This window comes from Toxorhynchites rutilus, chromosome 2, assembly GCF_029784135.1.
Source record: "Toxorhynchites rutilus septentrionalis strain SRP chromosome 2, ASM2978413v1, whole genome shotgun sequence".
Classification (NCBI taxonomy): domain Eukaryota; kingdom Metazoa; phylum Arthropoda; class Insecta; order Diptera; family Culicidae; genus Toxorhynchites; species Toxorhynchites rutilus.
The window spans coordinates 107,194,245-107,212,754 of NC_073745.1; the positions used below are offsets into that span (position 1 = coordinate 107,194,245).

General features: G+C 36.7%; 1 protein-coding gene and 3 non-coding genes across 4 annotated transcripts in view; 3 read left to right on the plus strand and 1 right to left on the minus strand.

Moving 5' to 3' along the window:
- LOC129771833 (matrix metalloproteinase-2-like) overlaps nt 1–18,510 on the minus strand; it is a 179,299-nt gene that overhangs the window by 101,875 nt on the left and 58,914 nt on the right. The window lies entirely within an intron of this gene.
- On the plus strand, nt 5,508–5,578 carry Trnag-gcc (transfer RNA glycine (anticodon GCC)). The gene has a single exon. It is a non-coding gene; the product is annotated as a tRNA-Gly (tRNA).
- Nucleotides 9,530–9,602, plus strand: Trnar-acg (transfer RNA arginine (anticodon ACG)). The gene has a single exon. It is a non-coding gene; the product is annotated as a tRNA-Arg (tRNA).
- Trnar-acg (transfer RNA arginine (anticodon ACG)) lies at nt 17,593–17,665 on the plus strand. Its single transcript has one exon. It is a non-coding gene; the product is annotated as a tRNA-Arg (tRNA).

Consider the following 18,510-nt stretch of genomic DNA (forward strand, 5'->3'; position numbering starts at 1 on the left):
AAGTCACATTCAAACGCATAATTTATAAATGCAGATTATGAAGCATAAGCAGAGATTAGAGAATGAAATATTAAGTGGGTTTCATTGTTGAACATTTCGCTTGGAGGCAGCGCGTCATCGTCATCACCATAATCGCCACTGACAACTTATCGCGATGCATCTTTCCGTTCATTCCGTTCTCGCATTTTATCTTTCGGGGTGCATGTGCATGTGTGTCTGCCTTTTCGTTCGCTGCTCCTCAGAAATTCCCATCTCAACAATGTTTTGACAGTTGTCGATAATTTATGGGACCACCCCATGATGTTCGCCATCCGCTGTCAGCGTTTCTCAGTCGCTAAGAAGATTCTAGCGAGCGGTTGTTCTCAGTGCAATCGCAGAGTTCATCCGGCTGATAGTTTTCCAGCATGTTTTGTCCGATATGGATGGACAAGTTTCCATTGCTAGCGAACGGGTACTGAGAGCTATGGTAATCTTTGATGAATTGATGGGCGTTCGAAGTGTATGTGTGTGTGTGTGTTGAGCTGTCATCAATCATTCTATGTGTGATCAATGGAATCGTCGAAGGCAAGAAGCTTTAAAAGATAAGCGACATACACAGTTTCCTCCCTGACCCTATCTTCCACGAGGAGATAATCGCTTCACGAGACATCACTTCATGGTAATTGTTTGGATTACAAATTATTCCGATGAGTCGCAGCGAAGCGTGGTCCGAGTTGCGTAAAGGCCGAGAACGTCTTGGCCAATGATTTACACATGTATAATGCGGTGTTGGCGTAGTTTTTACATATCGATTGGTTACATGATTTCCAATCAGTCTCGTTATTGGGACAAGGTTATTTGTTGGATAATTAACTGTAGAACGTTAGAACTGATGCAATAACGATCTAGATTTGCATGTGATTCATTTGATAATTAGAATGACATCGAGCTTCTGTATCAGTTCGGTTAAATCATTTATAAGACGATGGTGATCATGCAAAATCGTTCGTTAAATGAAATTACATTACGTTTTAAGTATTACATAAACATATGATTTATTATTTATTATATTTTTATTATTGAGTTATTCTATAGGTCGGGGCCTGTTTTGTTTCGGTCATGGCTTCCACGTTATCTTGCCAAATACTTTCAATGTTGAAACATCCCTCTTCGTGTCTGTACCACATTTAAGTCTTTTGTTGCATTATTCGCGATGACCCTGCTATCAAATTCCACGGAAGATAAGCAAAATAAAGTAATCGTCAAAATAAACGTGATGAAAGATCATGAAAGACATAATAGAGATTAATACAAAATAGAGAAAAAAAATGTAAAAAAATTAAATCGTCTACACATTATAATCCGTTCAATAGAAACTTCGTCAGATACAATATTCTATGAAAAAAAAAAAAAAAAAGACTGCATAAAATTTTTACATAAATTATCCGTTTGTATAAAACTTCGTCAGTTGAAATTTTCGTCATACAGTAAAAAAAATCATTCAGCTATTATGAAAACACAGCTTTCTTTTCTTTTCTTTTCTTTCTATTAAACTCTGCTAATGTTGTTACACGTTTAATATGCCTTGGCATCGAGTTGTAAACATTTATTCCTTTGAAATACAACGAATTTTGTGAAGCACATGTCAAGAAACGGAGTGTTCTTAATTCATTCGCGTTTCTAGTGTTATAACTATGAAAGTCACTTCCTCTTTCAACTCGATCACACAAATATCGAGGTAGCAAACCGTTAATTACTTTAAAAATGAACACCATAGTTAAATAAACAATTCTTTGCTTCACGGATAACCATTGCAAAGCGTCCAGCATCAAAGATGAGGAAGTGAACCTATTACATTTTAGTATTAATCGCATTATTTTATTCTGCAAACGCTGTAATTTCGATATTTGTGTTCCATTGGCTAGAAATAGAATTGAAGAAAAAAAAGTCCAAATGACTAGAGATGATTGATTTGTATAGCTGTATTTTGCTGCAAATAGTTAAATCGTTTTTCAATCGGCATAAGATTCCATACTTCTTGGAAATTTTCTTGATGACATTGTCAATGTGAGTGTTGAACTTCATTCTGTCATCAATAATCACGCCAAGATATTTAATCTCCCAAACGCGGTCAATGGCTTCGTAATCAATAACAATAGAGAGGTTCTCATTTATTCGATTTCGCGAGATTATCATGTATTTTGTTTTACTTATGTTCAATTTCAATTGCTTATACTTCAACGATCTACTTAGAAAACGCAAATCGTCATTCAAGTGTAAATCGCCCTGATATACATTTTTAGCTGCAATGAATAACACAGTGTCATCTGCGAAAAGATTAATATCGCAAAATTGTAAGACTCTCCGCATGTTATTGATATACATAATAAATAAAAGAGGCCCTAACACTACCCTGAGGTATTCCAAAATTATTCTCTACAGGACTGGAAATGAAATCGCTAAAAGCAGTCCGTTGAGTTCTGTCATACAAATTCAAGCTTTCAAAACATTTATATGCAGTACTCGTATTTCCGAAGCGCTTAATCGTGTTCAACAACTAGGGACCTTCCCGATATCCCGATTGTTCTGGTATTAGCAAAGAGTTACAATCTAAATATTCCAACAGTTGGCCTTTAACAACAAGTTCCAATATTTTCTTTAAGGTATGCAACCTGTTGATGGGACGAAACTCCTCGGGTTTAATCGTTCCAGCAACCTTTTGGATCGGAACAACTAAAGATTCTAAAGAGGCACATGCCAAGTTTGCAATGATGTATTTATAAGGTCCAGCATGATGTGAGAAATGATATAAAAGCAGTCTTGAACAACTCTAGCATTAACATTGTCTACTCCAGCCGTTTTTTCTAATGAAAAGCAAATAGTTTTCAACTGACCTAATGTAATTGGGTGGAAATCTTCAAATCTACAATTACTATTAACCGGCTGTTTTATTTCATCGGGTTCATCGACCAATTCAATAGATTGATTGATCAATGAAACACTATCGACAAAATAATCGTTAAACTTAGATGCTATTACTGGCTCGGATTGTTCTAATGTTCCATTGAAGGTTATGGACCGCGGTTTGCAATTACTTGGCTTCAATAAAGATTTTAAAATTTTCCATAACTTTTTGCCGTTGTTTTGAAGCTGATCAATTTTCCTCTGAAAATATTCACAACGAGTTTTTTTTTCTTGATTGTGAATATTTATTCCGCGCTATCGTGTACCTGTTCCAATGAATATCCCTATTCGTTCTACAAAACTTTTTGTACCATCTGTCCCTCTTACGTTTAAGACGTAAAAGATCCAAATTGTACCAGCTGTTCGAGTTTTTCATAGACACCAACTTTTAATCAACTAGCTGATTTGTACACGTTTTCAGGACGTTAGTTAGAACAGCTGTAGATTCATCTAAGTTACCAACCTCGAATGGAAAATCCAGGCTTCTCTCCACAAGGTTCGAAATAGCCTGTTTCGAATATTTTCCCCAGCACTTCAATTTCACATAATCTTCGTTGTTAATGAAACTATCCAAAACGTTAATAACTATGGTCTCATGTTCGGTTATTTTTAAATCAGTATCTGTTAATGAACAAACACTATCAAAATTGGAATACACATGATCAATTAAAGTTTTACTGTGCTGGGAAAAACGCGTAAACTCATTCACAGTTTGTTTTAAATTGAAAAATTCAGCTAAACGCTTCAAATGATTCGAATTATGGTTATCACACCAATTGATATTAAAGTCACCAGTCAGTATATTTAGTTTACTAGAAGCAATGAACATTCCGAGCCAGTTTTCTAACTTTTCAACGAGACGTTGGTCACTAGAGCTGGGAGAGTGATATAAAACACCATAATTACCCATCTTCATGCTACGTGCAACTGTTATGCCTAAGAACCAGTTTCCATCAATCATTTCGTTGAGGATGAATATCTTTATCTTTAGTTATCATACAGATAGATTCATGAAATGGTGTGACAATGCTAGCCTTATTTCGCAACATATGTCGATCAACGCAATTTGAAAGTAGCTTCTAAAAACTTGAATTTTGTTTTGTTGTTTATGGATGTCTCTCTGCGATTATGAAAAATATTGTTTTTTGCATGAATTGCCAACTGTTCCAGTCTACATCAAACCCAACCAAAACCGGCGACAGTTACGGTAGCATAAACACGCCCGCCCGACAGCCAACGAAAGGTGTGAACACCTGAGCACCATTAGCGTGCAGATTAAGCGAAATTCGAACATACCGGCTCCGGGCATCGCACAAATCTCAAATGTAACCATTTGTTTCCAACCCAAAAGAACAAAGCGTTCCGCCGCGTCAACTTCAACGGTTGGATAACAGCACATTAACACGTTGCAGAAAAGCAGGAAAACAAATCCAAATTTGACAGTCGTCTGATTATATGTGGCCAACTAACAACATTCCATTGAACAGTCCGCTACTATTAGTCATTTAACCGCAATGTACGAAGCGGGAATTTAACTGACCGGATTGGTCGCGGAAAAGTAAACGGAATTCCGAGAAGGCGCATCATCGTCATCGGCATTCCAAAATTGGCAAGAGCATTGAATCTTTCCACACCACGCCAATCCGCGGCGAACATCCATGAAATTACCAATCCTTCCAACGTTTGGAAGCGATGAGTGAAGATGATGATCTATCATCAGCGGTTTGTTCTGTGTCCAAGTTAGCAATTGTAAAGCACTCCCGTCGAGAGTAGGGGTCCATTGGATGCTGACCATGACAAAGCAATTTCTCAATCGGCAAAGGTACGCTCGCGTTGTTCAACGACACAATGCGCGTTGCAATTGTCTTTGTTAATCATGTAGTAGCGAACAAAATAATGTGCTCTCCTCCCCTGAGGGACATCACCTCGTTCACGATCAGCCCTTCATCTGACCACGGGTAGGTAGATTCAGAGTCATGAGGCAAATTATAGCACTGACCTTGTGTTTTCAATATCATATTTCCCGCTTGCCGGGGACCCGGGGAGAGACACCATGGTAGCTCCCGGTCTGACACTGGGTAGTCTGACATAAATATTCGCTTCTCATCACTTCTTTGAGCAGTCCTTGTTTTCCGCTTGCTTTTGTTTGTAAATAATTACTTGATGAGTAATAAACATGCTAATTAATGTGTTAGTGTAAGTCTTTAGCACACAAAACATTGTTCCACGTTTGTACGAACAAATGAGTTAACTGTCATTAAATGTCCATAAAAACATTCACAGTTTTTCTAAATAATAAGAATAGATTAAAATAACAGAATTTTCAGAAAACAATAAATTACGAACAATCTATAGCTGTGGAACGAAAAGCGACACTTTCATAACTTCTAAAACCATGAAATTCATTAAGCGAATCATGACCGGTAAATTGTAATGGAAAGTGGGTCACTTGAGACAACTTTAAACGTAGACGACGGTCAGAATGTGATAAGCCGATGCAAACGGTGGCCAAGCCAGGAAGATCAATATAACTTTTGCATATTCATCAATAACTTTTCAGGAGCGCATCGGTGGTTCAGTGGTAGAATGCTCGCCTGCCACGCGGGCGGCCCGGGTTCGATTCCCGGCCGATGCATCTGTTTTTTTATGTTAATTATTTTAAAATACATTCATCGAAGTCCAATCCTTTTCATGTCGTATCAATATTGCGCTGTAAAGATAGCAAGGATCAGTTTTGTTGAAGAACCATAATTATAATTGTATAAATTGAAAAACTAAATGTGGGTTGCATAATGAAAAACGTTAAATTATGAGCGCTTTTTGCTCAATAATCTCTTTAGAGATTTACGAGATTCTTGCACCAATCGATTTGAATATATAGAAATATGAACATAGATATGGAAAATCATGAGTTTTTCAATAGCTAGTTTGATATAACAGCGCCTCAATGAAAGTTTCTAATATCCCACACATTCGTACATACCGCAAGGGTATTCCTTAACACGGACTACAAAATCAAGTAGCGTGACGAATCGTCACTGACGATACAAGCAAGCTGCAAAAAAATCGTTTACACCCTATTAGAGGCGAATAAACTGAAAAGTTTAAAGCCTCTTAAGAACAAGGAAGCAAAGCAAAGTCTACACCCTTGACTATAAATGCAGATCGTCTGGGTCCTGTGGCGCAATGGATAACGCGTCTGACTACGTTTCAGAAGATTTCAGGTTCGACTGCTGGCAGGAGAGTTACTTAACTATTTGTCATTTCGAAAATTTTCTCATTTTTTTTTATTTTCTGTTCACTGTATTTCGATTACAATATTCAATTTTTGATATTCGATTTTCGCTTTCTTTGTTATTAAATTTTTTTATTTTCGGATTTTTCAATTTTGAGATGTTCTGATTTTTTGTTTTATTGGTTTTTTGATAAACGGTTTTTCGATTTTTTAATTTTTTGACTTATCAGTTTTTCAATTTCGTTGATTTCTCGATTGTTCGATCTTTAATTTTTTCGATTTTTCACTTTTTAATGTTTAATGTTTTTTTCAATTCCCGATTTTGTTGTTTTTGATTTTCAGATTTTACAATTTTTTGAAATTTTGATTTTCAATTTAACTTTTCAAATGTTTCCTATTACCATATCTCATCTCATGTGACACTCTCTTCTTTAACACATCAGTGAGAACTCAAGAAAAATTAAGAGTTGCTTTGAATGCATGTGTGCGTTTTGTTGTCTCAATCGATACGACCACGTTACTCGTCACCAAAGTTCGTTGCTTGGATGTTCTTTTTACAAGTTTTTTAAGTACCGTTCTAACATAATTATGTACAACTTGATATCTAAGAAATGCCCAAAATATTTAGTTGGAAAATTAAAACCATTTAGAAGCATCAGAGCGAAACAATATTATACAAATTATACCTTCACATCACACTGCACAATATGCCAAATCATATTTTGTAAGGGGTGTAGTTTATTGGAATTCTCTGCCAAATTCACTGAAAAATATCAACACACTGGGTATGTTTAAGAAGCAATGCAAATTATATTATTAGTTGATTACGTAGGTTTTTTTACTTGTGTAATGTAGAATAAGATTTCACTGTATTCCATAAAAAAAGAGAAGAACTGTGTAGCATTACAAGATAATTGTCTTACGCTGCAAGAGTATAATAAATAAATAAAATAAATAAATAAAATAAATTTTTATATGATTCGATTATATACAATTTTAGACTCGATTATACACAGTTAAAAAAATTCGTTATGTTTCAAATATGACTAATTTCAAGCCAAAATGAAATATGTCAACGTTAAAATGAAAGTTGATCGGCTATTGTGAGTATAGTTTCTAGTCAAAGAATGTTGAGGAATTGTTTAAAATGATATTGCAGCTGAGTTAAAAAAGATGGGCGATGGGTGTCAAAGAACAAATTGTAGATCGATTAGAGAGCTTTAATTTGGTTGTCATTTTCAGGTTTATTAGGCACTTTTTGGATGAAATTAAGAATAACACTAATTATTAATTTTTTCAAAAATGTTACTTAAGATCACTAATTTGGAGGTTTCACAATTTTCTCATACTTCAAATAGAAGCCACAAAATTGTTCTAGGTAGCGTAACTTTTGAATTAAAGCCAGTTTGAGGCAAACAGAGCCCGAAACAGAAAAAAAAATTCCAAACCCTGTCATTGTTGTATTTTTTCATCAAATATGATCTTCTATCACCTTCTGGAAGAATTCGGATTTTTTATGTAAGAAAGGTATTTTATTACTTTAAGAGGTGAATCAAAAATTAAAATTTTCTTTAATATTCAAAAAACGAAAAAAATTATATATAAAAAACAATTAACAGAATTTTTTTTGACTCGATTATATACAGTGAAAAGAAATTGGATACTGTATATAATAGAGTCTGCCCTGTATTAGATTTTTGGATTATTTGATTCTTCGGTTTTTTAATTTTTGTTGTGTATTAAATTTTCGATTTTTTTATTTATTTTTATGTTTTGATTTTCCAATTTAATGATTTTTTGGTCTTAATTTGTTCTCACTTTTCGATGATGTTTCAACTCCAGAAACTTTTTTTCGACTCCAGAAACTTTCCGATTTTTAGAAGTTTTCCGATTTTTTGATTTCTAGATATCGATTTTCTTTATCTATCATATATTTTTGAATTTTCTCACTTAACGATTTTTCAGTTTTTAGATTTTTCGATTTCTCGGTTTTCAATTTTTTTTAATATTTGATTTTTTTCAATAATTTTCTAATTTTTTGATTTTTCGATTATTTGATTTAACGATTTTCAATTTTTCCTATTTTTTTATCTTTCGATTTGTCGGTTATTCAATTTTTTAATTTCTATTATTTTTTTTCAATTTATCTCTTAATGTTTTAATATTTTAATTTTTTAACTATATTAGTTTCTTATTTTTAATTTTTTTTATTGTTAGTTTTAAGGTTTTTAGGTTTTATTATTTTTCAGTTTTTAGATTTTAAATTTTTCAACTTATAATTTTTCGATTCTTGAATTCCTAATTTTATATTCAGATTTTTTAGTTTTTCGTTTTTTGAACTTACAATTCTTTTCGATTCTTAAATTTTTCGTGTTTTTCGGTCTGTTCATTTCATAGGTTTCGATGTAGGCATTTCTCGAAATCTATTTGTATTTTTTTATATTTCAATTTTAAAATTTTTCGATTATCTGATTTTTTGATTTTCCATTTCTTTTATTTTTAATTTTTTTTTATCTTTAGATTTTTCAATTTTTCAATATTTTCTTTTTTTCAATTTATTCCTTAATTTTTTTATCTTTATTTGGAAATTATTTTATATTTCAATTTTTCGATCTCAATTTTTTATAATTTTTAGATTTTTTTGATTTCTTGATCTCTCGATTTTTTTTTGATTTTTCGATTCAATGTCAATTTTCAATTTTCACCATTTTATAATTTAAAATCGTTCTGTGGCGCATTGAATAACGCATCTGACTACGGCCCAGACAGGATCAGTACCTGGCGATGCTTCAATTTTCGATTTATTTATTTTTTGATTTATAGATTTTTTTGTTTTTCGATACTATTTTCCAATTTAGCGATTCCTTCATAGGTTACTGATGTAGGCATTTCTCGAAATAATTTTTTTTTTGAATTTTCAAATTTTTCGATCATTTATTTTTTTTCAATTTCTAATTTTTCAATATTTAGATTTTTAAAATTTTTCGGATTTTCGAACTTTCAATTTTTTATTCGATGCTTCAATCTTCCAATTTTTCAATTTATGTATTTCTTTATTTATCGAATTCAAGGTTTTTCTTTTTTTCGATCTTTCAATTTCTCAAATTTATAAATCATAATTTATAATTTTTAAATATTTAAATTTTTTAAATTTTTAAATTTTTAAATTTTTAAATTTTTAAATTTTTCAATTTTTCAATCTCGATTGAATCTTCCATGGTTTTTATTCACCGATTTAGTATAATATTCGATTTTTATTAAATTTTTGTTTATTTTTTAGTATTTTTGGGTTTTTCGATTTTCAATTTTCAATTTTTATATCTCATAATTTAAAATCGTTCTGATGAACACGGTCCTGTGGCGCAATGGATAACGCGTCTGACTACGGATCAGAAGATTCCAGGTTCGACTCCTGGCAGGATCGATGCCGTTTTTTACCGTTATTTCACCAAGGCAATTCATTGTTCCTTCTCATTCCATTTTCCCATAAATAATTTACTTCTTTGATAAGTTGATCACCGCAAGCTGAAAGATTGTTTTCAAACATCTTACAACAGCTGGGGTAGATTGGTAACATAAACATGTTCTGTTTCGAATCGGTTCAATGCAAGACAACATTTCCCACATCATTTCATAGCAAATCTCACTGATCTCTGGCTCTTCAATTATAAGCTACTGGGACTGCTCTCATATCACACTCCACACATTACTCGCCGGATAATATCTTCGCTGCTTTCTTCCTGGAAAACACGCACTCAATAAATCACCACCCAACCCAGTCCAAACCAAAGGAACAGTGCAATGGCTTGTCTATTTTCAGACAAGACCATCATCATCATCTACGGCAGATGATCCAATCATTCCGGGATGTGCACTTTTCGTGCAGTTCACTGTTACCCATTGACTCACTCACAATCACTCACCCGGTGATGCTGACTTCTGGGACTATAAATACATTCATACATAGCTGGATTACCGTCTATGCATTATCTCCCTCCTCCAGATTTCGGGAAGGCACAGTTCGAGGCAGTGCCGGCTCGGAACGCATTTTTGCGTGCCACGCGTTTGAGAACGTGTTTTATTTTGTTGAATGGGAAGGGTGCATTACCGGCTGAGAGGATTAATGCTGGTCGGGACAGCGTTCGGAACCGGCCGATATATTTTCGGTACAGTGAACACCCTATTCGATTCGGCTCAGAGAGCTGAACTGAGTGCCGAAAAAAGATTCAACAATTTGAATTTTTCTGTTTTTACATCGTAATTTACCTCTCGCCAACCTCGACTTTCCGACAAGCTGACAGCATTCATGGAGGGCTTAGTAATACTCTATTTTTTCTCGCGGTATTTTATTTACGACATTGCCTTCGTGCTTCCCATCGATGAGTACGTGTCCTCACGGAAGTGAGGTTAGCGCCACAGTGACCTAATTGCAACACATCGGAAGTGAAAGTCGCTCACAGAGGCGCCCTTGTGCACACGTATCGAAATTCGATGCGTGCAATCCCGCCTGATACGAACATTTTTTACTCATCTGTGTCTGTTGTCCATATGATCACGTTGTCCATTGGCGTGAAATGATAATCTAGGCTCGGGTAGAACATTCAACCCATGGATACCCATACTCATCTGTTTTGTGTGAATTCATCCGCGCGAGTCGTGGCGGGGGATCAAAAACGAATCATATGCTAAGCGCGGCGCGGCCACATCTGGCCACGGTCTGGTTGATGGTTGGTTGGTGTGTTTTGTTTTGCTTTCGCTGCATCACTGCATTCTCAAGTTCATTTCGTGTCTTAATTAGACACAATGCTAATTCGCTGTCCGAGCGTCGAACGACGCCTCGCGTTCATTGCTGCCGGATTTGCATTGTGGCAAATTTGACTCATTTCGATGTCCAAACGAAAATGAGCTGAAATAAAGATGTTGCAACACGATAGATAGAGATGACTGAAATTGACAGGAGAGTAACACATCGTTCTTCTATGCCATGGATATCTAAGAAAGAGCATTTCCACGAAGAGTCGGTCAAAATATTGTGGATTTTTCTCCGATTTCTTATTACTTTTTCTCTATGCGATAAATTGAACAAAATTGGTGACACATGAAACTTGCGAACGTTGGATAATTTAGCGAACCAAGAATTTTCAACGATAACTAATATGTCCAAAATTTTGAAACGAATATTTCAATAACCACCCTGTGTTCTTTAGCTACTTGAATCCCATCATACCCATGCATGTGATAACATAAATTAACACTAAATTTTCGTCTTGAAATTGTCGAAATTTGTATCAACACTAGCTCTTTTTCGAGAGTTCGAACCTTTACCTAACTTGAGAAGAGCTGCTAATCGAACAGATCGAATCATTTGGGCCCGCAACGAGCAGACCTATTCCTCAATATTGAACATTGATTCCAAAGAGTATGATTTTATGTAAAATACGTCTAAAAAAGAATAAAACAAATTGAAAAATCATCATCTCAACCATTACACAATGGTTCAGGAGATGCATTTAAGTGGAAATTAGCATTTAGAGCTCGACAGTTATTCTCTAGACAAAAACTGTCTTCGACAAAGTTATTACATATGATAGAGCGCACATTTTTATGTTACCAAAAATAGGGTGACCAAAATTGTCGATGAAATAAAAAATCTAACTTTCTTATCTTTATAGATAGAGGTAAATATAGTTCGGCAATGTTGTAGTCCCAGTTATTTGAGACATCTTCGTAGAACACAGTTTTGTTTCTATCTCTTGAAATAATCGATATAGCGCCTATTTTCTAAGTTACGTTAGGGTCACCATGAAAAAAAACTGTTGTTTTGCTCTAACTTTTATATTTCAAATTCTACATACAAACTGTATTCGGAAGAACTTGTCAATATCTCAACTTCACTCAAAGTTATTACTATTTCTTCCCAAAAAAACACGCTCCAGTGTATTTCACTCTACATGATATGTGATTTAAACACTATGTTATTTTTTGTGTTTCAATAAATTAAAATTGAAATCATGAGTTTTTGGGTAAAAAACATCAGTAACATAAAGTAGGACTGAGATATTGACAAGTTCTGCATCGCAAAATGTTGGAATTGATAAGCTCTAAAAGTCGTACGAAAAAAACCCGTTTTTTCATGGTCATCCTAATGCAACTTAGAAAAAAGCGCTAAATCGATTATATAAAAAAAAACTTTGTTCTACAAAGTTGTTCAAAACAACTAGGACTACAACATTGTCGAACCATGTGTATCTCTATCTAAAGATAGATAGTAAAGATAGGAAAGTTAGATTTTTTTATTTCATGGGTAATTTTGGTCACCCTATTTTCGAAAATTCTACATCAAAACTGTCTTCGTACGACTTCCAGAGCTTATCAATACCAACATTTTGCGATGCAGAACTTGCCGATATCTTAAACCTACTCAATCTTAAAGGTGTTTTTCTACCCAAAAACTCATGATTTCAATTTCAGTTTACTCAAACACAAAAAATAACATAGTTTTGAAAATCACGTATTATATAGAATGATTTTTTTTCTTTCAAATTCGGTCAACAAACATTTTTTATGTTTGCCCCAGAAAGAATGACAAACAAATGAAAAGAGCGTGTTTTTTGGGAAGAAATATCAATAACTTTGAGTGAAGTTGAAATATTGACAAGTTCTGCATCGCAAAATGTTTGTATTAGTAAGCTCTAAAAGTCTTCCGAAGACAGTTTGTATGTAGAATTTGAAATATAAAAGTTAGAGAAAACAACAGTTTTTTTTCGTGGTGACCCTAACGTCACTTAGAAAAAAGGCGCTATATCGGTTATTTCAAGAGATAGAAAAAAACTTTGTTCTACAAAGATGTCTTAAATAACTGGGACTACAACATTGCCGAACTATATTTACCTCTATATATAAAGATAAGAAAGTTAGATTTCTTATTTCATCGACAATGTTGGTCACCCTATTCTTGATAACATAAAAATGTGCGCTCTATCATATGTAACAACTTTGTCTCAGACAGTTTTTGTCTAGAGAATAACTGTCGAGCTCTGAATGCTAATTTCCACTTAAATGCATCTCCTGAACCATTGTGCAATGACAGGAAATTTAGTGGAGAATCTGAGGAAACCTGTTTCATCAAAATCGGATGGACCTTTCCGGAGGTAGAACTCCCACCAGTTTGCAAAACATAGTTTCGAGAAAAACGCGTTTTAAATTTTGGATTCGCGCTCCTTACGCAAAGCTTGAGTCCACTAATTGGCTTGTAACTTGGGAACGGAACATCGGACAAACCTGGGACAAAAACTACAGTAAAGTAGACATCCCAGAGAACATTTTAGGCCAGATTTTTTTTTTATTTTTCAAGTTTCTATGGTGTACTACCCCCTTAAAATGGTGAGGAACGTACACCAAATCATTTTTATTTATATAGATCAAGTTTATAAATGCATAGTTACATTCACTTGATTTATTTGAAACTCATTGTTAAAACAAACAATATTTATTTGAAGTTCATTGTGAAAACATAAACATAAACGAAACATAACCGTTGTTGAATTGAATGCATGGTGAAAATAAAAACATTTTTCATTTGAAATTCATTTTGAATTATTTTTAAGCAATTGTTTATTTTCATTCCTCATCTTGGATTTCGGTTCTGAGGATTCCGACGCTTTGCCTTGAAGCGCTGTTGTTTCGTTATGCTGTTGTGGGGTTCGAAGAGACAGACGATGGTTCATCATGGAGCTAGAATCCCAATCTCTTCCTGCCAGTTTTGCAACTTGGTTGAATTCGTGCTGGTTCCGCAAAATCAAACGCCAGACGCCGTAAATCTTTGGGAGTCATACCATAGAATTCTTTGTCCAGTGGTCCGCCAGAGCCTCAGATTGCTCATTCGTAAATACTAACCTGCACCGCCCTAGGTGCTCGCTGACACATCCCAGCAGAAGTAGAAATGTCAATAAAAGAAGACTCAAATCATAAATCACTTTCTGATATGAGCCTCTTTCTCAGAGCTGATTCAGAAATACCGAGGTCTGCCACAATCCGACGCTTCGAGACTCCCCCCGAAGCCTCTGTCGGGCCATTTGAGCATTTATGGAGTGCATTTCTTCAAATCAGTTTTCTTATTGAGGGTCCCGTTAAAAATTTGGTTGAAAACATTTAATTAATTTTTTTCAGAGCGAAACTCTGATGCGAACTTTTACCCCACAGCCACTGCGCACCTTTGCCCCACATACAATTTTTGAACTTTTTCACAAAAACGAATACGCACTATCATCTACTATAGAATGAAGGTTTCCTTGACAGTGTAGTTTCGAACTTTCCAGTTATTTCAGATAAGTAAATCGTCATCTCCATAACTGAAAAAGATAGATCAAAACATCGCAAAACTCCTTTTACCTTATAACTTTATGCCACTTTCATGAAATGTATCTTGTTTATATGTGTGAGCTGCTGGTGTAATAATGTATCAAACGAATACACTGTTGTCGAATTGTTATGCTCGTTTGCTTCAAAACGGCCAATGCGCACTTTTGCCCCGCGCTACTCTACATACCATATGTTCTGCCTTAGAAGAAAAACGAAAAGTTCAAGAAAGTAAATTTTTGATAACAAAAATCAGTGTGTTCTTTGTATAATTTTGCAGATTCAGGCCAACCACGGAGCACAGCTACGGAGTATACAGCCTATCCAAGCTGAAGCTCAAATTTCTGGCTAGATATTAGGCTGTCAAAAAAGTCCTGCGGTATTTCCGCGAGGTGTCGTTGTAAGCGCGTAGTTCTAGTTGTATTCATTGTATCGAGTCATACTATAGCTTGTTGGAAAGGTATTTTTACGCGCTATAATATAGTCCTTGACAGTGTTTTGTTTGGTTAAGTCGTTCGTGAGTGTTTAGAGGCGAATGAACTGCAAAGTTTAAAGCCTCTTAAAAACAAAGAAGAAGAAGTTCGTGAGTTATAGTGTCGCAAATATGGAGCAAAATAAAGAGAAAATCCGACATATTTTACAATACTACTATGACAAAGGCAAAAATGCATCTCAAGATGCCAATAAAATGTGTGCAGTTTATGGACCCGATACAGTTTCCATTTCCACCGCACAACGATGGTTTCAACGTTTTCGTTCTGGTGTAGAGGTCGTCGAAGATGCGCCACGCTCCGGAAGGCCTGTCGTCAAAAATTGCGACAAAATCGCTGAATTAGCCGAGAAAGACCGGCATAGTAGCAGCCGTAGCATCGGCCAAGAGCTGGGTATAAGTCATCAAACCGTTATTAACCATTTGAAGAAGCTTGGATTCACAAAGAAGCTCGTTGTATGGGTGCCACACACGTTGACGCAAAAAACATCTTTGACCGTATCGACGCATGTGAATCGCTGCTGAATCGCAACAAAATCGACCCGTTTCTGAAGCGGATGGTGACTGGCGATGAAAAGTGGGTCACTTACGACAACGTGAAGCGCAAACGGTCGTGTTCGAAGCGCGGTGAGCCGGCCCAAACTATCGCCAAGCCCTCATTAACGGCCATGAAGGATCTGCTGTGTGTTTGGTGGGATTGTCAAGGAATAATCTATTATGAGCTGCTTCCCTATGGCCAAACGCTCAATTAGGACCTGTACTGCCAACAACTGGACCGCTTGAAGGTAGCACTCATGAAGAAGAGGTCATCTTTGATAAACAGAGGCCGCATTGTCTTCCATCAGGACAACGCCAGGCCACACACTTCTTTGGTGACGCGCCAGAAGCTCCGGGAGCTCGGATGGGAGGTTCTTTTGCATCCACCGTATAGTCCGGACCTTCCACCAAGTGACTACCACCTGTTTTTGTCCATGGCGAACGAGCTAGGTAGTCAGAAGTTATCCACAAAAGAGGCCTGTGAAAATTTGCTATCCGAGTTTTTTGCCAATAAGGAAGCGAGCTTCTATAACAGGAGTATTATGAAGTTGGCATCTCGTTGGGAACAAGTCATCGAACAAAACGGCGCATATTTGACTTAAAACAGATGATTGTAACTAATTTTATGAACAAATGAAAATTCAAAAAAAATACCGCAGGACTTTTTTGACAGCCTAATATTCTCTCGATCTGCCATTACGTGCTGAACGGAAAACTGTTAATTGGCGAAGTAAGCGACTATAAACTCTTCCGTGTATCAATTGACATCGAACCACCATCATCATTAGTTTAAATAATGAGACGTTTGTGAACACGAACCTTTGTACGGCAACATTAACAAAGCACACGATCAAAGCGATTTCTTGTGTTGCGCATAAGAGCGATATAAATTCTGAGGAACAATGATTAACAATGACAAGATCGATTAAAATTATCCAATTACCACAACTAATTGAATCAACTTGCTTCCGAGAATCGTAGAAAAGCAGAAATGACACATCATCATCGTGTGCGCGTCCAGGGGAAAGACCGATGACCTGCCTTCTCGGATGTGTAAAATTCCACATGAACCGACAAAACACAAGCCGAATTCGCATATTCACTTTGACACGACAGCGGTAAACAGCGCAGTCATCACAGATTTAGTTTTGACTGCTAACACGACGCGAAACCGGCTTAGCTTCAGCGGTCATTACCTGAGACAAACAGTATTAGCACACACAAACATGCGGAAGCTGGACTCGCTCAAACATGGAAAACACTTTGCCAGGCACGATTCTACTCCAAGCCGGTCCAGAATTCTATTTTTAACCTTGCGCAATATTTGATTGAACTTAAACTGTTTGGGGAAGCTGAACGGGAACAGCAGATGGGGAGACACAAACCAACCCACGAAAGAGCCGACGGATTTACGACGAAACCGAAAGTGGAAAATAAACAACAAATGTAGGAATGCTACTACTGAGCAAGCCGCGAGCTGTGTAATAACTCCGGGTGTGTTCATTACCGTGCAAACAACTGGTCTTTGGAAGGTTCTACACTTCGTACACAGTGCGCTGTGTTTGGCTTAGAGCTTGGACATACACAACAAATTGAAATTCCCATTCGACATCAATAAATGTCTCATTAGCTCTCCAAAAAACAGCGAAAAAAAACAAGACATAACACAGATGAAGACCGGTTATAGTCAAAACGATAGTAATAATTCGCAGGCAGCTCGTCATGTTTCGAGGGTCCATTGGCCTCGTTCGCTCACACAGAATCTCTCTCATTCCGTATGCTGCACAACTGCAGCGTCTTCACGATCACGGATTAGAAACCTAGTAGCGTATGTTTACACGTTTTTATGTGTTGATCTTGATTTTCAACTTCTCGCTCCGACTACTAACATTTATCATGGCTCTAATCTCTGTGCGTCGTTTCTCGCGAGCAGTTTCGGTTTTGACTGTCCGGTGAAACAAAACTCGGCAGCGCCTCACGATGAAATTTAGATGACGTGGCGGTTGATGAATGACATCTTCTCAACATTGGTCCTGTGGCGCAATGGATAACGCGTCTGACTACGGATCAGAAGATTCCAGGTTCGACTCCTGGCAGGATCGCTACAATTCGTTTTTTTGTGGTTATCTAAATCGCATGTTTACATTATATTAACCTGAACGAGAAACATCGTTCACATTCCTAATCGTCGCGACGCGACGTCAAGTTTCTAAGAAATTCGGAACAATAAAATGGATCCAATAACCCCCCATCCACTGCTGCCAGTGTCGCGTAGCAATACGACGTTGTCGACTCCGCGACATCCTTTAATTATCGCCGCATGTGCCGATGAATGCTGCCATTGGCGCCACACCAGCAGCGATCCAAGTCCGTTTGAGCTGTCCATTGAGTTTTAGTTCTTGGGTACCTAAGATTACGAAGCAAGCGCGCCCGCGGGAGAGAGGGGGAAGACATTTCGAAAAACTGTTCGCCGCCGCTGCATGCAAATCACATGCAAATGTGCACCACCGATGAACTTTCCAGCGGCCCGTGCGCGCGAAAACTCCCGAGCAACGGAAGTTCCTACCCAAAGCCAAGCGAAGAAGTGCATGACTGCGCTCTATGAATCCCAATTTTGTGCCGACTCCGCACTTCCCACCCAACCGAACCGTTGTGTTGTGACGCATTGCTCGCAAAATAGTAATCGGACGGAATTCCCCCCGGGGGGGCCTCAACGGCGGTAGGGAAGTGGGTGCGGAGTCTATTGCATATTTATTCAAATTATTATTATGAGTATTAAGCTGGTTGGACTTATTTTTCATTTCTCAACAGCTCCGCCGCGCGGCAGTTTATTTGTTTCAATTCCTAACTTATGTATTTCTCTCGTGATTCTTATCGCCCTTCGAAGACCCGAAGAGGGTGTTTCGGAGTGTGCTGCATGGGTTGCGATGATCCTGGGTCGGTTCCC